The sequence below is a fragment of the Balaenoptera physalus genome (genome assembly GCF_965194825.1).
Source record: "Balaenoptera physalus genome assembly, chromosome: 1".
In the NCBI taxonomy this organism is placed as follows: Eukaryota; Metazoa; Chordata; class Mammalia; order Artiodactyla; family Balaenopteridae; genus Balaenoptera; species Balaenoptera physalus.
In genome coordinates, this window is record NC_138882.1 from 158855335 (window position 1) to 158866633 (window position 11299).

General features: G+C 45.0%; 1 long non-coding RNA gene across 1 annotated transcript; it reads left to right on the forward strand.

The window, feature by feature from the left end:
• Positions 1-61: 61 nt before the first annotated feature.
• LOC309658038 lies at positions 62-10857 on the forward strand. The gene is made up of 4 exons (XR_014262003.1): positions 62-262; positions 8910-9098; positions 9689-9802; positions 10487-10857. It is a non-coding gene; the product is annotated as an uncharacterized lncRNA (long non-coding RNA).
• Positions 10858-11299: the final 442 nt, after the last annotated feature.

Genomic DNA, 11299 nt, shown 5'->3' on the forward strand with positions numbered 1-11299 from the left:
CTCCCCTCTCCCCTCCCCTCCCCACCCCTCCCTTACCTGACCCCGCCCCTCCCAAGTTCCCTCCTTCCTTCCTTCCCCTGAAATCGTCTCCCGGAAACTCCCGCCTTTCTGGCCGCGCCCGTCCGGAGTTCCCTCCCCATCCCGGAGGCGACCGCGGATGCTCCCTCCTTTCTGGCCTTGTCCCTGCCCTACCTCCATGTGATTCCGTTCTTCTCCTTGAGCCCTTGACTTTTTATGAGTGACCTGGAAGACCTCAGAGAAGGTGACTTTGTGTGTGTGTGTGTGTGTGTGTGTGGTAAAACACACATAATATTCACCACGTTACATTTTTAAGGTACAGTTCAGTGGTATTAAGTACATTCATGTCGTGCAACCATCACCTCATCCATACTCTGAACCCTTCCTCCACAGCTGACACTGTACCCTTTAGATAGCTCGCCACTCTCCCCTCCCCCTGCCCCTGGCAACCACTGTTCTATTTAGTATCTCTGTTATGATTTTGACTACTCTAGGTACCTCATGTAAGTGAAATCGTGCAGTGTTTGTGTGTGTGTGTGTGTGTGTGTATGTGACTGGCCTATTTCACTTAGCATAATGCCTGTAAGTTTCATCCATGTTGTAGTATATGTCAGAATTGTGAGAAGGTGACTTTTGAGTTAATTCCTGAAGGAAGTGAGGTGGCAAGAGGAACAAATGTAAAGGCCCTGAGGCAGGAATGGGGCTGGTGTATTGGAGCAAAAGGCCAGTGCAGCTGGAATAGGATAGGGAGGAGGGGGAATAGTAGCCATAAGGCAAACTTTGGCTTTTACTCTGAACATGATAGGAAGCCACTGGAGGGTTTAAGCTGAAGGGTGACCGGATCAGACTCCACATTTCTATTGAACCTCGCTGGCTGCTGAGTTGATAATAGGATGGAGGGGAGCAAGGGCAGAATGGGGAGGCCAGTGAAGAGACTGTTGCTTCTAACATTGTCTGGAGGACTAGGGAAGGCTTCCCAGGAGAAACTGAGACCAGAAGTTTGAGTAGGAATTGACAAGGTGAGGGGTACCTTTATGTGTTGGAGGTTGGGAGTGAAGTGTTCCAGGTGGAGGACACGGCTTATACAAAGGTGTGGAGGTGAGAGCAAGTGTAGTTGATTGGCAATTGTTAGTACAGTTGACCCTTTTTTTAAAAAAATTTTTTGGCCGCACTGCGCAGCATGCAGTTTATTAGTTCTCTGACCAGGGATCGAACCCGCATCCCCTGCAGTAGGAGTGCGGAGTCTTAACCACTGGACTGCCAGGGAAGTCCCAGTTGACCCTTGAATAACACGGGTTTGAACTTACATGCGGGTCCACTCATATGCAGGGTTTTTTTCAGTAAATACATACTACAGTAGTACATCATTCGTGGTGCATTGAATCTGAGGATGCAGAACTGCAGGTGTGGAGAGCCGACTGTAAAGTTATATGCAGATTTTACAGGGATTTGCAACTGTGCAGGGGTTGGCCCCCAACCCTACCCGCCCCCCCCCACCACGCTGTTCAAGGGTCAGCTCATTAAACCCCTAGATTGGGAGCTTCCTGGGGAAGAGATGTATTTTCATTTCCATAGGGCAGGGCCTCTACAGGCGCTCTGAAGACCTGCTGATACCACCCTCTCCTCCCCTGTCACTGTGAAGTAAGAAGTAAGAATGCCACCTGGGTTAGACTAACCAGGGCTCTGGGTCTCACCAACACTCACATCATCAGTGAGCTTGCTTTACTGATTTTCCTCTCTCTCCTATATATCTTCATTCTCTCCCTTTTAAGAGAGATCATCAGGTCTCTCTCATCTTAAAAAAAAACAAACCAAAAAACCCTCCCTCTATCCTGCTTACTTCTACAACTATTTTTGTGTAATTCTCCTACCCTTCACAGCCAAACTTATAAAAATAAGGATTTTTAAAAATTAAAGTACAGTTGATTTACAATATTGTGCTAGTTTCATGTGTACAGCAAAGTGATTCAGTTATATATATATATATATATTTTTTCAGATTATTTTCCTTCATAGGTTACTACAAGATATTGAATATAGTTCCCTGTGCTATACAGTAAATTCTTGTTGCTTATTTATTTTATGTATAGTAGTTTGTATCTGTTAATCCCACACTCCTAATTTATTCTCCCGCTGACCCCCATCCCTTTCCCCTTTGGTAACCATAAGTTTGTCTTCTATGTCTGTGAGTCTCTTTCTGTTTTGTATATATATATTCATTTGTGTTATATTTTAGATTCCACATATAAGTGATATATATTTGTCTTTCTCTAACTTACTTCACTTAGTGTGATATTCTCTAGGTCCACCCATGTTGCTGCAAATGGCAATATTTCATTCTTTTTATGGCTAATATTCCACTATATATATACCACATTTTTTAAAAAAGATATTTATTTATTTGGTTGCACCAGGTCTTAGTTGCGTCAGGCAGGCTCCTTCGTTGCGGCTCCAGGGCTCCTTAGTTGCAGCATGCATGTGGGATCTAGTTCCCTGACCAGGGATCAAACCCGGGCCCCTGCATTGGGAACGTGGAGTCTTATCCACTGCACCACCAGGGAAGTCCCATATACCATGATTTTTTAAAATTTAACATTTTATTTCATGGAACTAACATATACAAAGTAAAAAAAAGTGTCTGAGAGCAAAAAATGATTTTCCGAGTACTTTTTTCTTTCTACTATTTCATTTATTTAATAAATATTTGTTTTACTCATACTATGTATGGGGAACTTTGCTATCTGCTAAGAACACACACACACACTTGGCATTGCCCCTACTTTTAATCTAATTATGGATAATGGCTACTTGTAATAAGAACAAAGACTTCTATGCTTAACATACATTAACTCATTAAACAAAAATACTATAATCATGTCCACTTTGTAGATGGAGAGACTGAGGCAAAGAAGAGTTAAATAATTTGCACAAGGCAGACAGCTGGTAAATGGAGAGGATGGAATTTCAAATCTGGCTTATTTTTAAATTTTTAGTCTCTTAACCATTATAGTGCATTTATTCTCTTAGCTCCCTGCCCACCGCTGGCGCCGCTCAGCTTGTGGGATCTTAGTTCCCCAGCCAGGGATTGAAGCCAGGCCCACAGCAGTGAAAGTGCCTTCTTAACCACTGGACTGCCAGGGAGTTCCCTGCATGTATCTTTTTGAATTAGCATTTTCATCTTTTCCGGATATATGCCCAGGAGTGGGATTGCTGGATCATACGGTAGCTCTATTTTTAGTTTTTTAAGGAACCTCCATACTGTTTTCCATAGAGGCTGCACCAATTTACATTCCTACCAACAGTGTAGGAGGGTTCCCTTTTCCCCACACCCTCTCCAGCATTTATTGTTTGTAGCCTTTTTGATGATTTGATTTTTGACCATTGTGAGGTGGTACCTCATTGTTGTTTTGATTTGCATTTATATAATAATTAGTGATGTTGAGTGTCTTTTCATGTGCCTATTGACCATCTGTATGTCTTCTTTGGAGAAATGTCTATTTAGGTCTTCTGCCTATTGAAAATTAGTTGTTTTTTTTTTAATTAATTAATTAATTTATTCTTGGCTGTGTTGGGTCTTCGTTTCTGTGCGAGGGCTTTCTCTAGTTGCAGCGAGCGGGGGCCACTCTTCATCGCGGTGCGCGGGCCTCTCACTATCGCGGCCTCTCGTTGCGGAGCACAGGCTCCAGACGCGCAGGCTCAGTAGTTGTGGCTCACGGGCCCAGTTGCTCCGCGGCATGTGGGATCTTCCCAGACCAGGGCTCGAACCCATGTTCCCTGCATTTGCAGGCAGATTCTCAACCACTGCACCACCAAGGAAGCCCCGAAAATTAGTTTTTAAAGACATATAAATTATGTAAAATTTCACTGTACATGCTTGCAATAAATATCCAAACATATAGGGACTTCTCTGGTGGTCCAGTGGCTAAGACTCCACGTTCCCAATGCAGGGGGCCTGGGGTCGATCCCTGGTCAGGGAACGAGATCCCCCATGCCTCAACTAAAAACTCCACATGCCGCAATGAAGATCCCGCATGCTGCAACTAAGACCTGGCGCAGCCAAATAAATAAATAAATAAATATTTTTAAAAATCCAAATGAAAAAACATAAAATGAAAAGTAAAATTCTCCTTACGCTGACTACCCTGCAGAAATAACCACTGTGAAGAGTTTCTTGTGTATCCTTTTTAAGCATTTTCTATGCATTTATACAAGCATATATGGCTGTCCTTTTTCCTTGATGCATCCAGTCTTTTTTTTTTAATTAATTTATTTTTTATTTATTTTTATTTTTGGCTGCATTGGGTCTTTGTTGCTGCACGCGGGCCCCCTCTAGCTGCGGCGAGCGGGGACCACTTCATTGTGGTGCACGGGCCTCTCAATGCGGTTTCCTGTCTTGTTGCAGATCATGGGCTCTAGGTGCGCGGGCTTCAGTAGTTGTGGCACATGGGCTCAGTAGTTGTGGCTCGCGGGCTCTAGAGTGCAGGCTCAGTAGTTGTGGCGCACGGGCTTAGTTGCTCCACGGCATGTGGGATCTTCCTGGACCAGGGCTTGAACCCGTGTCCCCTGCATTGGCAGGCGGGCTCCCAACCACCGTGCCACCAGGGAAGTCCTGATGCATCCAGTCTAGATGCATCCATTTCAATACATGTAAATCTAGCATGTTATTTTTTTTAATTTAATTTAATTTATTTTTTTTATACAGCAGGTTCTTATTAGTTATCTATTTTATACATTAGTGTATATATGTCAATCCCAACCTCCCAATTCATCCCACCACCACCCCCCCCCCAGCATGTTCTTTTTAACAGATATATAATATCCTGTTGTGTGGCTGTTTTATAGCTAATTTAACGAGCCTCCTGTTGATGAGTATACAAATTGTATTTCACTTTAGCTATTTATAAAATGCCACAGTAAACATCCTCTCTGTAAGTCTTTGTGTATGGGTGAAGTACATTTGTAGGCTAACTTCTTGGAAGTAGAATTGTTGGGGTAAAGGCTGTGTGTATTTTTAATTTTCATAAATTCTGCCTAATTGCCATTCAAAAAAGTTGTACCTAATTACACTCTCACTGATAACTTTGATAGTTTAGCCAAATTTATTGAAAGAGTTGTCTACAGTTGCTTTCTCCACCTCTTCACCTCCTACTCACAGCACAACTCACTCTAACTTGGCTTCTCTCCACCACTTCACTTTAAAAGGATCTAAGGAGAGGTTGACTGCTCTCTCCTTTCTGAAACACTCTTGCCCTGGCTTTTATAATACCGTACTTGCCTGGTCTTCCTCTGCCCACTTGTGAACGTTGATGCTGCTTAGGACTTCAGTTACCATCTGCATGCAGATGACCCCCACATTATTTCCTGCTTCCTAATCTTTATCCACCTGCTTATTTGCCATCTTGACGTGCATGTCCCACAGGCACCTCAGATTCAACATGCCCAACATCCTCCTCCTTCTGGTGCTCCCTTCTCAGCAGCTGTTCCACTGCTGTCCAGTGGTCCTAGCCGGAAACCTGCAAGTCATTTTTGAACCGCACTGTCCCTCAACCTTCACCTCCAGTCAATCACCATGTCCCTGCCCATTCTGTCTCCATAATATCTCTCAAACCATCACATCTCTCATCATCTCCCCACACTACCCAAGTCCAGGTCCTCACTGTGTACCACCTGCGCACTGCAATGACCTTCTAATTGCCTCCCTGGCTTTAGACTTACTACTCTCCAAACCAGTCTCCACCCTGTAGCCAGAGTGAGCTTTGAAAAATGCAGATCTGATTATGTTACAGTCCTGCTTAAAACCCTTCACTAAGTTCTGATTGCACTTAGGGTAAAGACAAATAAATCTCCCCTGGCTGATTAGGCCTTGACAACCTAACTGTTGTCACCACTAACAATGGTTAGTCACCAACTGTTGTCACTACTCACCCCCTCCTTCATACTGTAATTAGTTTCTTGAATGTTTTATGCTCCTTCCCTCACAGAGTTTTTGTCTTTGCTGTTCGTTCCTGCCTGGAATACTCTCTCTTTCCCTCCTGCCTTGACCTGGCAAACACCTTCTCAATAAGTAGGTCTCAGCATAAATTTAACTTGTTTGAGGATGCCTTCCAAGACCCTGAGACTTATGCCCAGTGCCTAACACAAGGGTTGGCACGTGTTGAGAGCTCAATAAATATTTACTAATGAACAAGCCAAGGCCTCAAGGGCCAGGTGGGTGATTACCAGACTGCAGTTTTTCACATGACCTCTGGGTGTCACCCTTGGCCTCAACTTAACCAGGTCTTGGCTGGGAACCCAGAAGGAAGGGCAGATTTGATGCCCAGCCTGGCCCATCCATCCATCCAGCAAACTGGGAAAGGTTATGGGAAGCCCAGCTACTTCCTGGGTCTGACACGTTCTCCATCTGCTGTGGGTCAGCTGGCTTGATAGGGTGACTGATCATACCAGTTTTCCCAAGACTGAACTGCCTGTGCTCCCAGGATGTGGAAATTTTAGTCATAAATCTGAGACAATCCCAGGCAAATCAGGAGGATTGGTCACTGAACCATGGACAGAGGGGTTGAAACCCCCACCAATGCACTAGACTAAGGTCCAGGCCCAGCAGGAGAGCTGGCTCCAACCCAGCCAAGCTCCTTGCAGCAACACCACTGGTGGGCTGACCTTGTAGCCTGGTGGTTGTAAGAATTTAGGGAGAGAAAGTATATATACTTTAAAGGAATATAAAGAGACCAACTTATGTCTGACAATGTCTACCATTTATTCAGTGCCTCTGGGCATAACATACTTATACATATCTTTTCTAATCCTCACAGAAACCCTAAGAGTACAGAAGATTGTTTTCCTTTCAGAGATTAGAAAACTGAGACTCAAGAGACCAGACTCAAGTAACCAGCCCAAGTCACGCAGCTGTTAAGTAATATGGTGAAATTCAAACCCTTATGTGTCCAAGTACAAAGCTTCAGCTATTTTCACTGAATCTTTAGCCTGGCCATTTCCTTCCTTCTCTAGTCACCATTTGAGAGCCCCAGGAGTGTGAGTAGGAGGCAAGAGGCAGGTGTGGGTGGAAAGGGTTGAGGAAGAGGGTCTGTGATCAGGGCCTGAGTGGGGGGTAGGGGATCCACATAGCATTGACAGCTTGCCTGTCCACATCAGAGAAGTCTCTGCTGTCTTGAACTAGGTGTGGGCATAGCCTGGGGACTCTAGGGAGGCCCCTTCACAGGCTGTCATCCTGACACCAGGCTGTATATTCATCGAGAAGCCAGGGCTGTGTTTCCCAGAGTCCAGGATGAACCCAGCCAGGTCTTATCTGATTGCAAATGGACATCTGGACATGAGAGAGGCACAGGGGAGGGGCCATCAGGAGCTAGCCATAAACTCAAGGGATAAGTGAGGGGTGGGGGGATGGGTGGGGATGTGACAAGGGTCATGGTAAGTACAGTGCCTCGCCCAGAGTTTAAGCTCAGTGAGTGGTTGCAATTAATGAGATAGCCAACTGCCCCTCTTTCCCAGAGATATTTGTAAGGCTGAGTTTTATTTTTGCCCAGATGGTTGTTTAGGAATTGAACTGCTTTTGAATACAAAACAAGAGTTGCTTGTGTAGAAGCATGAGCAGAGGCCTGACTTTGGTTGTGTGGAAGAATGGGCAGAGGCCTGACTAGGCTGTGCAGTGGTCAGAGCCCAGATGAACATTTATTGGTCTGGCAGCCAGATATCCGCTCCACAGGAGGTGTGATAAGCCAGACTCTGGGATTCCTTTGCATTAAAAAACAAAATGCAGGCATCCTTCAAGAATTTTAAGTTCTCTGGCAGGAAGGTGCTTTGGGCCGTTCTGTTTTACTTTATTTTATTGGTGATGTCCAAAGATTTTTAGGGCGCAAGATCTGTCCTGGATCATCTTGGCCTCAAACCTGCCAGCCCCTGGCACTGGTATGGCCTGGTACCCCATGGCCAGGTTCTTCCCTGTGGCTCCACTCTGCCAGCCAAGCCATCAGATGGGTGGTACTTGAGCAAGTCTTACCCAGAGTTGGGCCATGTCTCTGCTCTTCCCTAGCTGGCCTTCCAGCTTCCACTTGAGAACTGGACCTTGTACATTCTAGGGAAGGCTGGGGATCTGGGCATAAAGCAGGGGCGGAGAGGAGAGAAACCTTGATTAAGCTGCCTTGTCCACAGGATTCCTCTTTCCTTCATTTTGAAAATACCTAGTTTGTTCCAACTGTGAAGAAAGGGAGGAGGAACTTGTGAAAGTCACCAATACTGTACCATCGCATTGATGTGGGACCTCTTGCCAGGAGCTCATGGAAGACAGTGACCTGGTGCAGTGGAAAGCACAAGACTTTAGGGTCAGTCAGAATTGGATTCTGTTACTTTCTTGCTGGGTAACCTTGGGAAAGTTACTCAACCTCTCTGAGTCTTGATTTCCTCAATTGATAAATAGGGATAATAATAATAATGATAATGTCTACATCATATGTTTGTTTTGAGGTCTAAATTTGCTGACCAATGTATATAAAAATATAATATTTATTGAGTGCTTATTTTGTGGTAGGTCATGTTTAAGTGCTTTATAAGCATAATATGAACTCACATAACCCTATGAGTTGTGTACTTCCATTGTCCGTGCTTTATAGATACAAAACTGAGACTCAAAGAGCGTGAGTAACTTGCCCATGCTGGTAAGTAGCAGAGCCAGGATTTGGACCCAGGCAGTCAGGCTCCAGTTCACATGTACTTAACTACCAAGGCATGATGCCATATGGAGTAGGGCTGAATAAGGAATAGCTATTATGATCATAGTAATTTAGTATTAAATGCTTTTTATATCCATGGTGTTAAGTGTTAATTATTAGCATATTTGGATGCAACGTTTATCCCTTTTGTTCCTATTTCTTCCACAGCCATGGCAACAAAGGGCCTTGTGCTCACTACAGCAGAGCGTCCTGTCTTTGTCCGATCCAGCCCAGTACATCAGTCTCTGCAAATAACAAAAGATGTGGCCACTCGGCCGCCTGTCTGTGCCCCCACCAGAGCACTGAGAAAGGTTGAGGCCTCTCCAACTGGAACTGAACTAGGAGAGCAGCAGACAGGTACATATCGGCTGACCCAGAGCAGGGCTTACAAAAGAGAGGTCATGCTTAATAAACCTGATTAATTTCTTTGAGTGGCAACAATGTAAGCAGACAAGGGTAAAAGGAGGGATAGTAATTCATCCTGATTCCAAGGCACAGGAGTGCAGCTAAAACCAACACACAGATTTTATGGAGATGCTACTGGGGCCTGGAGGTTTCTGGTGGGGTTCAGCCTTGGGGGCAGCCAGAGGGAAACTCAGTGAGTTGCTCACAGTGACCTAGTGAAGAGGAAACCCAGAGCAGGGACAGAGCACAACCTGCCTAAGCCATCTAACCTAGACACAAATCTGCCCGTTAATTCCCTTCCAATGGCTTCCTGCCGCCTATATATGATAATAATGTGGATGATAATTAAACAATGATGGCTGCGTTTATTTGATATCTACTATGTGTAGGGTACTATACAAAAAGGAAACTGAGGCAGAAAGCTTAAGAAACCTACCCAGTCACATACGTATTAACACACAGCTGGGCCTCCAACCCAGTCTGCTCTCACATTCCAGTCCATTTGCAACTGTGTTTAATGATGCGTCTCTTCCATTAAACAGGAAGTCCCTCTGTAGCAGGGACTGATTCAACCTTTGCTGCTTTAGCCCTCAGTGGATGGAAATGCTGAAGCTCCTACGTCCTCTGTGCTTCTCTTTCTGAACACTCTTCCCTGGGTGAGCTCATCCTTGCTTTTGGCTTCAGGTCCCACCTCCTGGAGGAAGACTTCTAGAGAAGGCATTATGGTTGACTCCCTAACCTCTGACACACCCCAGATGATTAGTCTGAGCCCATCGTATAAATTCCTTCCTTCTTGCCAGTAACTGGTTTAGGAATGGGGTTATACCCAGTGAGACTAAGAGGACATTTGCTGGGGGGCTTCTGGGAAAGGTTTTCTCACTCCTAGGAGAGAATCACTGGAAGCGACATTCCCAGTGGCTCTCTTCCTGGGAATGTTGTCAAGTCTGGATATGTCCTGGACCTACTGAAGCTGGTGTGCTCCCAAGCTGAGAATGGAGCCAACAGCAGGGATGGCAGAGTGGAGAGCTGGAAGGAGTCTTTGTCCTTGAAGGAATGAGTGCCCTGCCATCCCTGGAGGCCACCCTAATGCTGAACAAGGGAAATTAAATATTGTCACTGCTGAAGCTATTGAGAGTGGGCTTTCTGATATTTTGTGGTAGAAAGCATCCTTACTAATATAACCAGGGCAGCATTTTGACTTTTGTGGGCCCCTTCCTACAGAACAATTTCTTTTTTAATTATGTTTTATGACTGCATTGGTGTAAAGATGAATATATTAATATTATCTATTAAAACATCTTTATTAAAACTTTTTTTCTGGGATTTCCCTGGTGGTGCAGTGGTTGGCAATCTGCCTGCCAATGCAGGGGACACGGGTTCAAGCCCTGGTCCAGGAAGATCCCACATGCCGTGGAGCAACTAAGCCCATGCGCCACAACTACTGAGCCTGTGCTCTAGAGCCCGCGAGCCACAACTACTGAGCCCGCGAGCCACAACTACTGAAGCCCACACGCCTAGAGCCCGTGCTCCGCAACAAGAGCAGCTACCGCAGTGAGAAGCCTGCACACCACAACGGCGAGTAGCCCCCGCTTGCCGCAACTAGAGAAAGCCCGCGCGCAGCAACGAAGACCCAAGGCAGCCAAAAAGAAAAAAAGAAATAGAAGTGTCTTTAAAAAAAATAAAATAAAATAAACGTTTTTTCTGATTTAAAGGAGATTAAAGCATTTTTTAAAGCATTTAAGAGTATTGGGGCACTAATGTGCCTACCCATGCCTAGTAGATAGACTGGTCCTGGATACGACTCCCAAATAGTCATGTCCAGGCCATACCTCCCTTTTGACCTTCAAACCTGCATACCCCACTGCTTATTGGATAATTCCACTTGAGTGTCTTACCTCAAATTCAGCATACCTAATGCTGAACACACAGTTTCTCCCACACCTTTTCTTTGTCCAGTGTTCCCTGTCTGAATGAACTATGTACTGACCAGCTAGTTGTACCAGCCAGAAACGTGGGACCTCAACTTCTGCCTCACCCTGTGTCCAATCTATCACCAAATGCTGTCACTTTCCCTCTTAAAGGGCTCTTAAAAGTATTTATTTATTTCCCTCTCCATTCCTTTTTTTTTTTCTTTTATTTTTTTGACCGTGCCA